Here is a 19410-nt window from a genome sequence, read left to right as displayed (position 1 = left end):
TCGGAAACAATCCGTTCAAAACCACGAAACGTGACGCTAGATAAGAGTGTTTCTCGTGATTTTAACAGTGCCCTCAGTATCTACTTTCATAATATATCTGGCTTACGTACTAAGTCCAACACAATTTATCAATTCAGTACAGAAGAGTTGTTCGATATATTTGTCATAGTTGAAACATGGATAAACTCTGATTTCTACGACAGTGACTTTTTCGATACGCAACTTTACGACGTGTTTCGTGTCAAGACGGGTTGCTTAAGAGGTGGCGGTGTTCTAATTGCGGTGAGAAGAGTATTTCGCGCATATTCTGTTGAACTCGCGAATAATGACTCACTGCTTGATCAATTATGTGTATACATTAACGGAGCTGAGACAAACGGCTGCTTGTTTCTGATTTCCTCGTACATACCACCAGAGAGTAACGTGGATTTATATAAAGCGCATGTGGATAATGTGACCAGTCTAGCTTTAGATAATTTGGGCGACAACCACTTATGCGTTTTGGGCGATTTGAATCTTAGCAATATTATCTGGAATGGTGATTCTGCAAATTCAAACCTTTTAGCTAACAATATAACTACTCACCACGAATCATATTTTATTGATAGTATTCTGAGTATAAATTTGAGGCAAATTAATGGAATTTTTAATCAACGTAATAAACTCTTAGACCTTATCTTTGTTTCCGAGAATGTGAATTCTGTCGTATCTAAGTGTGTGTCTCCTATATCGGATGAAAGTATTCATCATGCCGCTCTTGAAATTAAGATACTTTTTTACGAATTTTTACCGTTATCGCATACTGATACAGTAGCTTTTAATTTCACCTCATGTGATTATCTAAGTTTAAACAATTCTCTTCTAGAATTCGACTGGGCGGAGCTACTCTCTGCCCTTGACGTTAACAATTGTTTCTCTAAGTTCAAACTAATAATGAATGAATTTTATCTCAATAATATATCTTTAAACAGGAAGCGATGTTACAAATCACCATGGGGTAACACGCGCCTGAAACGATTAAAAAATCTCAAAAACAAGTTTCTTTAGAAATATAAGGCATTTCGTATCTCAGCATATTTTGTTAAGTACCGCCATTTTCAGAAGAAATTCAAGTCTCTGAATAACAAGCTGTATAAAAACTATTTAAGTAGTACGGAGAGAAATATTAAATCTAATCCGAAGAAATTTTGGAACTTCGTGAAATCCAAAAAGGCGGCCTCAAGTATTCCCACGTCGGTTGAGTACGATAATAACTTCGCTACTACCCCATATGAAGCAGCAAATATGTTTGCTGACTTTTTTAAGTCAAATTACGTGTCTGATGTTGGAGATTCTCCTGATTTCTCTGGCGGTATTCCGTCATTTCTTAATTTCGGTGCGCTTCAAATTACCGCTAACGATATTACGGAGGGTTTAGTTTGTCTCAAGTCTTCTTCTCAGACAGATTGTGATGGACTATCAGCAATGCTCCTCAAAAACTGTCCAGCATTAGTTACTCCATTGGAGATTATATTTAATAAATCCCTTTCATCAGGGACGTTTCTGAACGATTGGAAACTAGCTACAATAACACCTCTTTTCAAAAGTATCCAAGCTCTCAAGCATCTCGAAGTTGCTTGAATGGATTGTTAAAGAAAAAATATATTTTACTGTCAAGGCTATGATAAATCCCAATCAACATGGATTTGTGCAGGGCCGTTCAACGGCCTCTAATTTAGCGGTCTTTACCGAATTCTGTATTTCTTCGCTTTCGTCAGGACTCCAGGTTGATTGCATTTACACGGATTTTTCAAAGGCGTTTGATAAAGTCTCTCATACGATTCTATTACATAAATTGGTATGCCTTGGATTCCATTCATCTTTTTTATTATGGCTCAAATCATACCTAACCGGTAGAAGTTGCGTAGTTACCATTGATGGTGCACTCTCGAACCCTTTTGTTGCCACTTCAGGCGTTCCTCAATGAAGCATTCTAGTTCCGCTCCTTTTTATAATTTTTATTAATGACATCAGTCAATGCTTTTCGCACTCAAAATTTTTGCGCTATGCTGACAATTTAAACATTTTTTCTAATGTTCGAGACACATCAGATGCCTTTCATCTGTAGACCGCTTTGGATAATTTTCATAGATGGTGTGAGAAGTCACGCCTCTCCCTTAACATAAAGAAATGTTTCCATTTGACATATTGCAGGCGTCTAAGCATCCTCGATACATCGTATCGGATTGCTAATGATGTGCTGCAAAATGTAACAGAGTTTAAGGACTTGGGCGTGGTATTTGATGTTAAGCTTACTTTCAACGGCCACATAAACTTAATACTCTCAAAATCGTATTCCGTTCTCGGTTTCATTCGTCGCAACTCCACGGAGTTTTCTGATCCCTATACGTTTAAGCAACTATTTACCTCTCCTGTTCGATCACATTTAGAATATGCTGTTTTCATTTGGAGACCATATGATCAACTCTCGATAAGTAGAATTGAACGAGTTCAAAAGGTCTTTCTAAAACACGCTCTACGTTCCTTAAGGTTTGAGGAGCCTGTCCCGCCCTACGATTCTCGGCGTTTGCTAATTAATTTGGATTCGCTGGAAAAACGAAGGAAAATTCTCTCGCTTTCTTTTGCTTTCAATGTTATTAATGGCTTTATCGATTGCTCAATGTTACTTGAGCGGATTAGTTTTAATATTCCTCAGAGAAATCTTCGTAAGTTCTACCCTTTTTATTTGGAAAACTTTAGAACAACATATGCTAGCAATGCGCCTATTGCTCGGGCACTAAGAGAATTAAATGCTCTGTTCTCTTCATCAACTAAGCTTGACTTTGCACTATCAAAATCGGATTTTGTAAGAATTCTAAATTCAATTTGTCTATAAGTTATAACAATCAATTACAATACATACTTCTTCTCATTTGCGCGAGATTATTTTACATTATTCTAGTCTGTAAGGTATCCTGTACTGTAAACTTAATTTAAATAAATAAATAAATAAATATATAATGCATTCTTCGGTTGACAAAGTGAGACGGAGGGCTAACAGACACGCACATAAACATAAATTCAGCGCGTCTCCAATTACCATCACCGCCAAAGAGGTTGACGATACCATCGGTCAAGCTAAACCATTTAAAGCAGTGGCCTCAGACGGCATAGCCCTGCCGATGCTTAAAAGCCTAGGTGAACAAACTTGGGTCTCTCCTCGCTTCACTCAAACCCGAAAATAAAAGAATAATGTTTTTTTCATAAAACGTTATAATTCAGTTTTTAATTATCTAATAATTAACAATTGCAAATTAGTTTCAACTCTTCACAAACTTCAACTTCACAGAGTATCCTTTAAATTGTCCACGATATGGAAAGAAGATAATTTGCTTAAAACTTTAGCTTTTGACTTTAACTATTTAAAAATAGAAAAAAAATATATACAAGAGCGCGTCCGCGGTTGCCGAGTAATAATTCTTGACTTTCGTTGGAAAAAGGATCGTTGCTGACGATGGCAGTTCTTGTGAATTTGCGCCTTTCCACTCGCCGCGCACGGCTGCGCATAAGAATTTCGCCGCCGTCTGGCGGCTTAAACATCCTGCCCGCCCTGCAGGGAGGTGCTTGTAAGGACCTTCTGCAGTTCCTGTAAGGCGCGGATGGTGATAGTTGAGGCGCGACTGGCTATATTATGTCGTTGGCAGGCCTCGTGGTGTGCGCGTGATCGTGCGCTTGGCCATATGTTCCGGATTGGGAGTTGCCGCTGGTTTCTTCGATCGGTCCGCTGCGCGTGGTAGTGGAGGCAGAGCCGACACTGAAGGCAGTTGTCGGTCTCTGCCGTGAGAGCCAGATGGATGTCGTCCTGGAAGTATAAGAGCAGACAGAGAAACGAGAAGTAGTTGGATACAGCGGATGATAAACGGAAATTTAATTATACAGGGGAAACGTATATCAGTTAGAGCGCTGTGCTCGAAGAGTGCTCCATTGGAAGGAAGCACAGTTTAACTAAGGGGCGCATGACAAGCCAATTCTGGGTGCGAACGTCTACAACCCGAACATGGTTGTCAGGTCCGAGGCGAACGTTTTCGATTCGTCCCAGACGCCACTCGGTGGGTGGGAGCGAATCTTCTTTAATTACGACAAGGTCGCCTGGTTGAGGATTTCGCTGTGGCGTTTGCCATTTATAGCGCTTCTGAAGGTCCTTCAGATAATCCTCTTTCCAGCGTCGACTGAATTGGTGATGAAGCGATTTGAGTTTTTCCCATCGATTTATCCAGGAGAGGTCTTCCGCGTTTGGCTCAGGAATGGCTAATAGCGGTGCACCTCGAAGGAAGTGACCCGGAGTGAGCGCTGTGAAGTCAGCTGGGTCCTGGGATAGTGAGGTTAGAGGCCTTGAATTGAGAACTGCTTCAATATGCACCAACAGCGTAGTGAATTCTTCGAATGTAAACTTGTGGGATGCAGCGGTTTTTTTGAAGTGGGTTTTAAAACTTTTTACTGCGGATTCCCACAAGCCGCCCATATGAGGGGCGCTGGGTGGAATATACTGCCAGTTTATTCCCTGGGGGGCATATTTCTGCACAATGTCCGCAGAGCATTCGTTAAGAAATTTAACGAAGTCGCGTTCGAGTGCGCGCTGAGCGCCAATGAACGTTTTACCATTGTCGCTCATCATTTTTGAGGGATAACCTCGTCTGCCAACGAATCGGGCGAATGCTGCGCGAAAGGCTTCAGTAGTAAGGTCCGAGCATAGCTCGAGGTGTACTGCCTTTGTGGAAAAACAGACGAATACAGCCACGTACCCTTTTATGATAGTGGTCGACCTCAGAACCGATGCTTTTATTTGGAATGGACTTGCAAAGTCTACTCCTGTTGTGGAAAAAGGGAGTGAGAAATTGCAGCGCTCAGGTGGTAGAGCTGCCATTATTTGCGTGCGCGTTTTCTGTTTGAAAAGCGTGCAAGATTTGCATTGAAAAATGCATTTCTTTATAAGAGGCTTTAGTTTTGGTACGTAGTACTCTTGCCTCACCATTTGGAGCATTAACCGCATTTCTGCATGAAGAAGCAGGCGGTGTAAAAACTCCAGATACAACTGGCAGAGCCTTGAATCCGGAGGAAGAATTACTGGATGCTTCTCGTTGTATTGCATTGTAGAATGTTCCAATCGGCCACCGATACGTAGGAGTCCGTAGCCATCTAGAAATGGATCAAGAGCCAGAAGGGAACTCTTTTTGCTTATTGGCATTTTGTTTTGTAAGGCGCTCTTTTCCGCCCCGAAATGGTGAGATTGTGCCATTGCCACAAGCCGCGTTTTCACATGTTGCAACTCTTTGTACGTCAGATGGGGATTATGTGTTGTTGCCACCGATTTGGATTTGTTGCAGGCATTGTTCGCAAAACGGAACACGTATGCAATCACACGGAGAGCTCGAGAGTATGAGGAGAAGCGTTGGAGAATATCGTCCTCTTCCTCGAGTGCGTGATATGCTTCGACCTTGCGTTTCTCGGGTGGAGAAGCGCTACCTGCTTTCGGCTTTGTCCATGCCGAAATGTGGCAAGAAAGCCATTGTGGTCCGTGCCACCAAAGTGAAGAGCCTATCAAATCATGCGGCTTGCAACCACGTGTGCCAAGATCAGCAGGGTTGTCTTGGCTAGATACATGGCGCCAGGTGCCGCTGGGAAGATATTCTCGAATTTGAGAGGTACGGTTGGCCACATAAGTCTTCCAGGTCGATGGAGATTTTTCTAGCCAGGCTAGTACAATCTCAGAATCTGACCATAAGAATGTGTTGCATGCTTGTAAGTCGAGCTGTTTTCGAACAGTTGAAGCCAATTTTGCGAGTAGGACTGCACCACATAGCTCTAAGCGGGGTAAGCTTACATTTTTATAGGGGCAACTTTGCCTTTCGCAACCAAAAGAGAAGATTTTATTTGGTTGCCCACATGTGTGCGGATGTAAATCGCTGCGCAATATGCTTTTTCTGAGGCATCACAGAACCCGTGGATTTGGGTGTCTTGCCCTGGAACGACATTAACCCATCGAGGGATTTCGATGTGGCAAATGGCTGGCAGATTTTCTGCGAAATGTTGCCATTTTGATAATGTTACGGGTTTGGCGCTTTTATCCCAATCGCTGCCATCCAGCCAGATTTCTTGGAGAAGCATCTTGGCCTGGATCATAACTGGCGACAGCCATCCTGCCGGGTCAAAAAGTTTTGCAACAGAAGATAAAATTTGTCGCTTTGTGACCGAATTTTGGGTGTGTTCCGGCAGAATGGTGTATGAAAATTTGTCCGTGAGCGCGTTCCATCGAATGCCAAGAGTTTTGGTATTGGAAGTGCTCTCAAATTTTAAGAAGTTGGAGTCTAGAAGATTCTCCTTCGGAAACTGTTCTAATATGGCCGGGTGATTAGCCGTTAGTTTCTTTAGTATGAAACCAGCTGATTTTAGGGCGTTTATTACTTGAACGAGTGATTCAGTGGCGTTATCGATGGTATGACTTCCGGATAGGATGTCGTCGACATACGTTTGCGTCTTGAGAATTGTTGCAGCCAACGGGAATGTCGCTTTCGTGTCATCGGATAGTTGATGCAACGTACGAATAGCGAGATATGGTGCACAATTGACGCCGAGTGTAACCGTTTTTAGATTGAAATCGCTAACATTGGAGTTGGCCGATTTGCGAAATAGGATTCGCCGAAAATCTTTGTCGTCCTCGTGTATAAGGATCTGACGGTACATTTTTTCAATGTCTCCATTGAACACATACTTATGCATGCGCCACTGTAGAATTAGTAGCATGAGATCTGGTTGGAGAGTTGGACCAGTGTATAGCACGTCATTCAGGGATTTTCCTGACCCAGATTTTTTAGAGGCGTTGAAAACCACACGAACTTTTGTGGTGACCTTATCTGGTTTGACTACCGCATGATGTGGCAAGTAAAATGAGAAGACCTTGCCATTCGAAGTTATTTCGCATGGGTCGATAGATTCCATGTGATCAAGGTCGAGATATTCTTGCAACACATTGTTGTACATTGTACCTAACTCCCCCTTTTTCTGAAGCGATCGCTCCATGCTGAAAAACTGCTGCAGAGCAGCCGGGCGGGATTTGCCGAGGGAGAGTTTTTCAGGAAACTCCTCCTTGAATGGAAGTCGCACAATGTATCGACCGTTTGGTGCACGTGTCGTTGTTGTTGCGTATATCTGCTCACACGCTTTATCCTCGGGGGATATCTGTGGAGGTTGTGGAATTTCCTCCTCTTCCCAAAATTTTCTCAGTTGAGAACTGAGTGTCTCGTTTGACGCTGGGACTTGTGTCGAGAATGACACAACATTTTCAGTTATTGGACCACTGAGAATCCAACCAAAAATGGTTTGTTGCGCAATTATGCTACCGCACACCTTTTTTATACCTTCCAGCAGAATTTGTGGAAGTATGTCGCTGCCAATAACCATGTCAGTCTGACCGGTATGTGGCAACTGGGATCAGCGAGCTCAAGGAGTTTGAACTGCTGCCAGATTTTGCGACTAATGGTGGATGTTGGTAGATTTTTTGTTAGTTGCGGCAACACAATGGCATGAGCCTTTATCCTTTTCATGGCCTTGGATGCAACCAGTGTCAAAGGACAAACTTGGAGGACTTTTGTACGACTTGTCCACCCATGCCAGAGATTTCGAACTTTGAATGTTCGAATGGAAGTTTCAACCGTTTTTAAACTTTCGAGGAAATGAAAGTTCTTTCCGAGCCCTGATCAATAACGGCTCTCAGTTGAAATAATTACCCTTCGTGTTCGACTGCGACCATAGCAGTAGGAAGGAGAATTTGGTTATCATTGGCTGCATGCAATGATTGAACCGGTGCGTGTTTTGAACAACACGGTAGCTCGCTAGAATCGGAGCTATTCTGCGTTTGTCGAACGGGAGGTGTTGACTCAGCAGTTGTGTGCTGCACGTTTGGTGCATTCGTTCGCGGGGTGGAACGTTGAGCTTGTGGGCTCGCATGCAACAGCGTGTGATGCCGTTGATGACATGTCGAACATTACCACTTGCTCGTGCACTCATTGATGATATGAGTGCTGCTAAGGCAGTTTGTACACAGCTTAGCTTGTTTTACGAATTGTGTCCGGTTGTGCACAGACATTCGTTTGAAACGTGGACAGAATCTAATAAGGTGCGGGGATTTGCAACATTGGCAAGTTTCCTTTTTAGATTCTGCCATAAGGGTTTGCGTCCTGTTGAAGGACCTGTTTTGCGCAGAATTTTGATGAGCTACTGGTTTTTGTTTGCTTGGTTGAAGCCTATTGACCCTTTCAACGACTTCATATCTCGAGGTGAGAAAGTCGTTCATTTGTGACCATGAGGGTATATCTCTTCGAGAAGAGAGAGATTGTTCCCAAAGTGACATTGTTGTTTCTGGGAGCTTTGATGAACAAATGTACACCAGAATCGGATCCCAACTGTCTGTCGTAACTCCTTGGGAGTGAAGGACGGATAGGCAGTTGTTGATTGTATTTTGCAATTTCTGAAGTTGCTCACTGTTTTCGGGTGGAATAGTGGCAAGAGTCAGTAAGGATTTTATCTGGTTGTCAACCAGGATCCGCTTGTTTTCGTATCGTGACCGTAAAGCTTCCCAGGCAAGGTCAAAGTTATCATCGCTCAACGCATATTGCTTGACGATGGAGCCGGCTTTGCCTTGCGTTTTGTACCGGAGATGGTAAAATTTCTGAGCACGGGGGAGCCTTGGGTGGTTAATGTACACCGCTGTGAACATGTCACGAAAAGCGGGCCATTCTTCATAGCCACCATAAAAGGTCTCCGTGTCGCATGCTGGGACTTTGAGGTAAATATTTGCCTCAGCCGAGGGTTGGTCCACGCGGGGTGGTGGACTCGGCGTTGCCATCATTTTGATCAAGGAAAGTTGATCGGCAATCTTTGCTTTTGTCACTTCATACGTATCAAGGCAGGCGCATTGTTTGCCTTGTACTGAACTCTTGAAGTCTTCAGGGAAACTTTCGTCTGGTTTCGAAAATACCAAATCGTAAACCGATTGAAGTCGTGCCCAATAATCATCTAGTGATTTGTCCTTTATCATGAGATACGATTCAGTGTGATCCTGAATCGGTGCTTCGTTGAATTTTGCACAGTATCTCATCAGATTATCACTTTCCGCTATGAACTTTTGCGCGGATGGGTCAGCTGATTTCGATTTCTGGCGGGGGGATGTTGACCTTTCCTTGGCCGTTTCTTCCTTTGGGCCACCTTTTGGTTTTTTTCCGGTTTCGGACGTTTTTGGGGGACTGAGAGGCATTTTATGCAAACTTTTGGGTTTTCACCAAAAAAACCGAATAAAATATTTGTCCGCTCAGAGAACGTTCGCAAAATTCGAAGATGGAAAACTCTTCGTGCCACAGAAATTTAATATATGGAATTTAAATTGGTGGCGGTGTTTGTGTTTTTTTTTTTTTTTTTAACAATAGAGTCAAGCACGGACAACGGGACGTTCCTTAAATGATTTAAATCCGCGAAATTCGGAATTTAGTAGTATGTATAATGTTTTGTAAAAACAAAATGTATAAAATTAAAAAAAAAAAAATCACAAAACTTTTCACTAATATATACGTGTAAATATACGTGTGGAAATAAACGTGTATTTGTAAATTACTGGTATATATAGGTATGTAAGAAAATAATAATAATTGAGGTTTGTAGGGATATTTTTTAAAAAGTTCCTATAGGGACGAAAATATCTCAAACTTAGTTTTGTACGACAGAATAAGTACAAACGTACATGCGCAATATACAAACGTATGTATATATGTTTGTTTGTGCGAACGTATGTACGAGAATCAGATGAGCTTCTCTGTTTATGTTTACAAACAGAAGAGTTTGTTTTGATTCGCTTCTTCTTCGCTTTAATGTCGCGTTTCTTTGTGAAGCTGAGTGCGCTTGATTGCACTGTTGGCAGAGTGCAGCAAAGAAAGATGAAAAAATTGCAAATCGGAGAGAGGTTGGGAAATTTGATCAGCAGTACACAGCTCTCGTTGCTAATGTAGCTTATGTGCTGGGAGAATGTCGCTGGAAGAGCGACTTGAACGTGTGAGTAAACACGTATGGTGTTCTCAGAGTGGAGAAATAGGAACGTTGGAAAAGCAACTTGAAATTATTTGTACATGTATGTAAGTATGTATGTATGAATATTATGGTTTTTATATATGCTGGCAAGCAAGAAAAAATCACTTGGAAGAAGTTGAACTGTATCGACAAGTTCAACGCTCTGTGCGAACAACGGGGTAAACTCAGCTGTAGAAGAAGTTTTTGCCGATGTTGTTCTTGCACGGTGGGTTTCAGTAGGCAAGTAAACTGCAATTTTTTGTTGGTTAAATACCACTAGAAATATGTATATATATATATATATATATAATTGGCGGATTTTGCCTATTGGTATAGCGGAATATTTTCTACCAATTTTTGGTTGCAAAAAAGTTGCAGTAAAACCAACGGTAAGAAAATTTCCGCAATATTCATGTATATATGTTGATATATATATGCTTTTGCAGTTTACAAAAATAATATAACTTTTGTGGAAAAAAGTTGTATTATTTTCTATATTTTTTATGAAAAATAAAAAACTGCCTACTCACCGATTCCTGTATGATTAATGCTGCTTATATTGTTGTTGTTTCCTGATCGCTTATCGTTGCTCGCTTGGCGATGCTTTTAGCTGGTTGATGTTGCTGATTAAAGATGGTTTTTAATTTTTTTTATTTTTTGGTTTTCAAAAATCTTTTTTTAAACAATTTTTGTGTGCATATACGTGTATGTATTAATATATGTTTGTATCAAAACGGCACTTATGATGATTTCGTTTGTGTTTTAAAGACAAATTTTTCCCTTTTTGCAATTTTTTTTTAATTTGAATTTTTGTATATATGTATATATGTAATAAGTATATGTATAAGTAGCTATTAAATTTGACACTATGAGTTTTTTGCACTTTGGTTTTATATTATTGTCTATTTTTTAAACGAACGAAAAATTCGATTTATATAATTTTATTATCACTTTAAGGGTGGGCCAAGGATGGCTGCGAAGGACCATGAACAAACTTGGGTCTCTCTTCGCTACACTCAAACCCGAAAATAAAAGAATAATGTTTTTTTCATAAAACGTTATAATTCAGTTTTTAATTATCTAATAATTAACAATTGCAAATTAGTTTCAACTCTTCACAAACTTCAACTTCACAGAGTATCCTTTAAATTGTCCACGATATGGAAAGAAGATAATTTGCTTAAAACTTTAGCTTTTGACTTTAACTATTTAAAAATAGAAAAAAAATATATACAAGAGCGCGTCCGCGGTTGCCGAGTAATAATTCTTGACTTTCGTTGGAAAAAGGATCGTTGCTGACGATGGCAGTTCTTGTGAATTTGCGCCTTTCCACTCGCCGCGCACGGCTGCGCATAAGAATTTCGCCGCCGTCTGGCGGCTTAAACATCCTGGCGGCTTAAACACTAGGAAAAGAGTGTTTCAAATATTTAGCATATGCCTTCAACCTGTCCCTTTCCATCTTTGTCATTCCCGAAAAATGGAAAATGGCCAAGATGGTCCCTCTACTAAAGCCTGGGAAACCAGCTAACATAGGAGAGTCATATCGCCCGATATCTCTCCTATCGCCAGTAGCCAAGACGCTCCCCTTTTTCAAAGCAAATTTGCAACTAGCCTGTCATCAGCATGGGTTTAGAAAACTTCATAGTACAACCACCGCGCTAAATGCCATTAGCACCCAGATAAATTGCGGTTTATAATAATGATAATAATATCCAACGGATTAATACCCTCCAAAGCCCGCCCAACCGACGCACAGTGTTTCGTGTAGAACAAGCTAGCTGGAAAAAATTATTTTATGAGATTTTCCGTTTCATATGCAGTCATTTTTTTCAGCCATATGTTCTTTTTTTATTTTTTTCCAAAATTTTACTTCATATGCATATTTTCTTATTTCATATACAGTAACTCATGTGAATAAGTAACATACATCCAAAAAAATTTAAAGGACTTAAGAATATTTTTTTTATTGCAGTTAAATTGAATGGACTACAAATCTCAATACTCTAAACAATTCTAAAAATTCGGAAAAAAAATTTAATTTTTTTATGAAAATTCGTCGAATTTTTCAAACATTTTTTAAATATAATTTAGTTTTTGTTATAGATCGTGACAAATTTTCTTATGGGAAATTAGTTAAAATAAATTTGCGAAAGCGAAAATTATAAGAATTGTCCAAAAAGGGGTGTCTACTTATTTATGTGAGTGAATGTACATATGTACATACATATTTTGTATTTATCCTGGCACTACAATTTTTACAAAATTATTTTATAGTACCAGTCAAGAATGTAAAAGTGAATTACAATAATAATAATAACAATGTAAATAATTAAACTAATTATGTGAAAATTACTTATTACAAAAACTTAAAAGTAAAGTATCATACAAAGTAGAAAAGACAATAGATTTAAATTAAATTAAACCTGATCCAACAAAAAGTTCTAGGATAGGTTATCTTTTATAATTATGTTATTATTCGCTATCATCACTTTCATTCGATGAGTCAATTGTGGAATAGTCATGAGCATCAGCAACACTACTGTGAAAGCTTGAAACAACTGGGGTATTTATTGACTCCTCAACATTATCGGGGGACAGTAAATTTAAGACTTCTGAAGTCAGACTTTAAATTTTTTCTTAGGTATCTCCCTAAAACTGTTAACTAAGCAACATATTCATAAGTTCTCTATTCGTCGCTTCACGCGACTGCTTTTGTGTGTTATCATCCCTGAATCGTCTCAAATCTTTGTTACGAGCTTCCTGTGCTTCTTCAGAAAGTTGACCCCAATAGGTAAAATTGCTGATTTTATAATATCAGTACTATGCACTAGGCGTAAAGTCCCGTAACTCATTATTAATTTATTTTGAAGTGCCACCACAAATATAACACTTTTATTTATTTATTTATTTATTTATTTATTTATTTATTATTTAAAGTCGACGACAAACTATGGTCGACTGCATAATATAAAAGATATATAAATATACGACTCAAAAGATAAAATTTAAGATATATCGAGCTTTCAACAATGTTATATTACAAACAAAGAAATATTAATGAACATTACTATTTAATTTCAGAATATAATAATAATAAGAAATATGAGCAGAAATAAGATCTTATGCCGAAATCTTATACTGGCGGAATGCATCAGATTCCGCTCAGCATGACTTCGGAATGCAGTGGATTCCAATCTCCCTGTTGGAATGCAACAAGATTCCAATCAGCATGTCATGGGAATCCGGCAGTGCTAAGAGTAGTGTAATGAGGATACGCCATCACAAGGCATAAAAAGGTAACATGACCTGTGTTGTTGGAATGCACCGGATTCCAATCAGCTCGATGCCTGACCCATAAGATTATACTGCCGGAATGCATACGATTCCGGTCAGTGACTCTTGAAAAAGCATGTTTTTACGTTGTTGGAATGCACCAGATTCCAATCAACACAGTACTGTCTTGTTCCTTCTTAATGAGACATGTTGATAAATGTTCCTCCATCCTTAAGCGAGATAGTTCCTGTTTTTTATCGAAGGAATAAAATGCCGGCAAATTAAATTAGCTTGTATCTCTTAAATTAGATAGGCAAGTATTGCATTACGTATAGTGGCAAAAGTACATTCAAGACTGATGCAGCTATACAAGTCATTGTAGTGCGCGCACCAGATAAGAAGAGGATTATTTTTAGCAAAGTTTCGTCGACAAAGGGGTAAATAGAAAGGAACGTAGTGTCTGGATACTCTAGGGGGAACCGCAAAAAACAAGCGGCTGAGGAGGTCCGCGGAATCAATTTCTCCAATAATGAGCTTATGGATGAACAATACCCCCAGTAATATTCTCCGATTTTCCAGAGTGGGTAAGTTAATAAGAAGAAGTCTACTTCTGTATGGAGGAAGGTGGAGACTTGAGTCCCAATTAAGGCCGCGCAATGCAAATATCAAAAATTGCTTTTGAACTGACTCAAGACGCTTTATATGCTTTTGAGAAACAGGGGACCAAACGCATGAGCAATACTCGAGTATTGGACGAACCAGCGATGTGTAAAGAACCTTAGTGAGGTACGGATCATCGAACTCTTTAGCCCATCTTTTAACAAATCCAAGTAAACCCAACGCTTTGTTGGCTATAGATGAAATATGCATGTTAAAATTCAATTTCGGATCAAAAAGGACACCTAGATCATTTGCAATAGATATACGCTCCAAAGGCGTACCATCTATTACATAAGATTTCAATGCTGGCTTCACTCGGTGAAATGTCATATACTTACATTTAGAGCAATTTAAAGCTAATAAATTTGTTGTGCACCAACATTGGAACGAGTCCAAGTCGGCCTGAAGAAGATCCAAGGAACTCAAATCGGTAGGACAGTAAGTGTAGCAAAGTTTTACATCATCCGCATACATTATAGTATGGGAATATAATATTGTCTGTGGCAAGTCATTAATGAAAAGGGCAAAGAGCAAAGGGCCTAGATGACTTCCCTGGGGTACGCCAGAGGAAACTCCGAACGATTCCGACAGATTGCACTTGAACAGGACTTTTTGGGTCCGGTTAGAAAGATAGCTTTTCAGCCACATTAATAGGTGAAACGGAAAGCCCAGTAAATCAAGCTTATGAATAAGCAACTCGTGGTTGACGGTATCAAATGCTTTGCTGAAGTCCGTGTAGATGACATCCGTTTGCTTGTTCACTAAAAATCCTTCCATAACTATAGAGGTGAATACAAGCAAATTTGTAGTGGTTGACCTTTGACGAATAAAACCGTGTTGGCATGGAGATAAAAGACTAGAACACTGATATTGCAGTTGATTGGTGACAATCTGTTCAAAGACTTTAGGAATGACTGAAAGTTTAGCAATACCCCTGTAGTTTTCAACTTTTGACCTACTACCTTTTTTATGCAGGGGTATAATAAAAGACTGTTTCCAAAGTGCCGGGAATGACGCAGATCCCAGAGATAGCTCAAATAATTTTAAAATAGGCTCATACATGTTTTCGGCGCAGTACCTAAGCACGCAGCTAGGAACACCGTCCGGTCCCGGAGAAAAGGTGGGCTTCAAAGATTGAAGACTCTGAAGAACAATATTACCATCAATAGCAGGATTCCTAATGTAATTCGAGCTATCTAAGCGATAGGGATATTGACCAGAATGAAAACCACTGGATGAATACGTGGACTTAAAGAACTCAGAAAATAGTTCAGCAACGTCGTCATCAGTGCAAGCTTTTTTACCTCCAAAGGTTAATGAGGAAGGATACCCAGAAGTTTTCCGCTTTGAATTTACGAAACTGTAAAACTTTTTTGGATTTCTAAAAAAATGGGCTTTACAACAACTCAAGTAATTTTTATAACAAAGCTGATTAAGACGGTGAAATTTAGAACGAGCTATTAGATATTTAGAGAGGTCAGCAGATGCTCCAGATTTCTTGAACCTCTTATAAAGCCTAGATTTGATGTTATTAAGTCTGATAAGTTGCCTTGAAAACCAAGGGGGCTTATTCGAACATAGGGTATAGCGAGTAGGAATGCAGGTATCAAAGAAGCTATCAAGCGTACTGTAAAATATAGAGATAGCCGAATCGACATCAGTGCAAGCATAGAGATCCGACCAATCATGGGAAGCCAACAGATCATTGAGCATAATGAAATTCGCTTTGTAGAAGCATCTAGATCGGGGACGAGACTGTACTTGAATCCAACGGGGTAGGCTGATATCAAGTGATATCTCTAGCGTAGGGTGAAGAGGGTCTTCTGGAAGGGATAAAGGTGGTATTTGCGCAAGGGCAGTACCCACCGAGCCATCCACAAATACTAAATCCAGCATTTTATTTCCACTATTTGGAACATTGTTAATCTGTAAAAGAGATGAGTCTAACAAGCAATTGAGAAACTCATGTTGAGCAGTGGGAGTTAAAAAGTTTGAATCACTTATATTAACCCAACTAACTGTTGGCAAGTTAAAGTCACCAACAACAACAAGTCGATCGTTATCTCCCAACTGCGAATGCAAATCACAGATGGCCGAGCTATGACTAGCATAAATCCATATCCGAACGAGGTGGTATATACGAACAGCAAACAATTACGCTATAGCTACCGAATGAAAGCCTAACTGCTATGAATTCGATATGGGAGATATTGTCCAGCGAAATCAACTCAGACGATAGGTTAGATTCAACAGCAATAAGGACACCTCCCGCTCTAGAGATGCGATCACGCCGATAAACAGCATATTTATTTGAAAATACCTCAGAATTGTAATTATCAGGCTTTAGCCAGGTCTCCGTAAAAGCTACAACTTGTGCAGAAAAGTTGAAAGAATTAAGGAAGAATGGAACAAGTTTTGATCGTAAACCACGAACATTTTGATAATTAATGAGAAGACGGGACAGATCAGCAATTACCTTTGTGTTGTTATTACTGTGTTCGTCATACCGTTTTTTGGCTGTAATAAAACAGGTTCGGCCCTCGCCTTTCTCGTGAACAAGTGAACCACAGTATGCTTGGGCCAAAAAGAGGAATCAAGTACCTTATCGAAATATTCATCTGAAAGGGATATTTTAAATGAGGAGATGTCTCTCTCATATTTAAAGTTAAATTTATACACATTGATGTTACTAGTGGGTGCAACACCAAGTTTAGAGCAAACGTAATGAGCAATGTCATTTTCGGTAAGCGAGGCGTGTAATCGGGACACAAATACAGCCCTACGAGGTGGCACGGCAGTCACCTGCAAAGGAGTAGCGGATAGCGCACCAGAGAGCTGGGAAGGTGCGGCCGTTATAGCGCTGGTTATCGAGCCCGTACTATTTTTTTCAGGTACACTTGTATCGCTAGCAACAACCCCAGTATCGGTAACTGTTATTGTTGGAGCTAAAAATACCGGTGGAGGTGTAGGATGAATTGGGGAGTCCAGCGAAATCAACATTGGTGACGTAGAACAAACAGCCGCAAAGGTACCACTATTAGTTCGTGCATCGTTTAATTTGCCAGAGATCGTCTCACTGGAAGTCTCGACACAACCTTGTGGAGATTCTTGTGGAGATTTCTGAGCAGCATTGTTCATAACGTCTTTGGTTAGCCTGTTCGTATTAGTCAACGCGGTTGAAGGGACATTCGTAGGAGGACAGCTTTGCCCCTGACTCGAAGACAAGTTGGAGTCATTGTTGGGCATACATTTCTTTCGTTTTGGGGATTCAGATATCACTTTCAATTTTTTAAAGTGAGCCTCCATCGTTTTGAATCTTTCGTTAAGGTCACGAAACCCAATAAAAATGTTGTTGAACTCTTTCTGAGTTTGCCTCATAAAAGCTCGCATGTCATTTTCTACGGAACGACAATCATGACATGTCCAGTTCAGTCCAATTTTGCTGGATATTAGGTCAACCACCCGACCACCTATGTGAGAGAAACCGGCACAGATAACATGAGCCATATTATCACAGAGCCAACAACAAACATAAGTATCACCACGGGAAATTTTCTTTTGATTGGTGCACTTCTTGACACAGCAATCCAACATAATTGCAAAGTTAAACAAACCCAAAAGAAAAATAGGTAAAAGAAACTATAAGTATAAGATAAATTGAACAGCTGTTCGAAAATTATGGGCAAGAGTTATTTTGGAGCACTGGATGCAAATTGCAAGACAGCGTATAGCTAGCAGCGAACACAACACAAAGCAAAAAGGGCACACAATGACTTGCTAATAGCAGCTACCAACAAAAAGGTATGCAGTTATCACAAATTTTTGTGAAAATCTATGATATATGAACACACAGACTGAATGTTTAAATTGCACAAAAAGCCACTATGTATATTGCACTGTGTAAAGATTTAATACGAAATTAAACTTTTAAACTGTTTTCTATTCTATGAATAAATATTTATGAAAGATAAAACTTGTTTACAAAGTAAAAAGAATAACAATTCGAAGAGCGATCAAAAACACGTCCGCGCACGGCAAGGTTACCAGATCTTTTGTGCGGAAGAAGTTTCAGTCAAAGCTTTGCAAACTTTTCCGTCAATCATTGTTAGAAGCATATTGTGATTTACGGAAACTTCGTATTCTTCGAGCATGTACTTTGTTGGCAACAACGCATTTATCTCCTCTAAAACTTTGTTCGTTTCAAAAACAATAAAATCTTTTGTTTCTTTAGAAAAAATAAATTTAAATGAACGACAATACATGGTAGAAGAAGGTCGAGGATTCTGCCAAACAATGTTACCTTTTTCATCCTGTAATTGAAGAGGAACGAAAGAAAATATAAACAATAACTCATCAGTGTCAGAACTGCATGTAAACTTTTGCTTATATGTGCTATGGCCAGAGCTTCCATCGCAACCCCACTTGCTGATTAAAGTATACGTCAAATTTGTAGGTAATAAACTAACAAAGACTTCTTGATTTGCTAAAACTAAACGCTGAACAGTTTTATCGGACTGGACTTTAATTTCCGCACGTGTTTCACCCACATCAATTTCATTTGGATAGCACTCTGCCTTAGCTTTTCTTAGACTATAAAATGATGGATAAACCTTATGGCCTGCCTTCATGCTCCACTTCCGAGTCGTTTTGTACCCATGAGTCGTTGATTTGCTATCTACGTAGTATGCTAAAGCTTCTACATTGCTCAAGCATCTTGCATCTAGCTCACATGTAATATTTTTGCCAGATATTTGAGTGGTTTCCTGTAATTTTTTTATAATGTTAGCAACATTTCTGTTGCCGGACATACGCGTTGATACTTCTGCCTCATAAAGTAACTCACCAGGACTTCTAGATTGCAAGAGATCATCTACTCGACGCTGTTTGGTTTTTTCACTGCAGCTAACAAAGTCCTTTTTTCGTCTTCCGGGGCCGGGGTTACCTGAAGAAGTGGTTGGTTGGTCTGGTGGCAACTTCGAATCCACCGTTATTGCAAATGTGAAATCTGGACCCGAAAGCCACTCCGAGTTTTTATTCAAAAATCGCTCCTTATGTCTTCCAGAAGTGTTCCACTTTTGATCCTGCTTCGACGAATATGCCGATATTTGTAAGCTTAAACTTTTTATCGAATACTCGGCTGCTTCGCTTAAATCGTACTTAAGTACAACAAAACTCAATAATTCTTTATATCTGGTTTCCTTCGAATGTTGAACCCAAATGTCAAAAAACTCCGTTCTTGGTACGGTTATAACTAAACTGTTTTGTGTTGTTGATTTTCCGACAGGGTGAATAGTTGATGATTGTTTGCTGCCATCTTAAGTGTCGTTGATCTTTCTGATTTGTTATCAGTTGTGCAGTATTTATATTACATTCAGGTATTGGCGT

The sequence above is a fragment of the Eurosta solidaginis genome, chromosome 2 (assembly GCF_040869045.1).
Source record: "Eurosta solidaginis isolate ZX-2024a chromosome 2, ASM4086904v1, whole genome shotgun sequence".
Lineage (NCBI taxonomy): Eukaryota > Metazoa > Arthropoda > Insecta > Diptera > Tephritidae > Eurosta > Eurosta solidaginis.
This window is presented reverse-complemented; position numbering follows the sequence as displayed.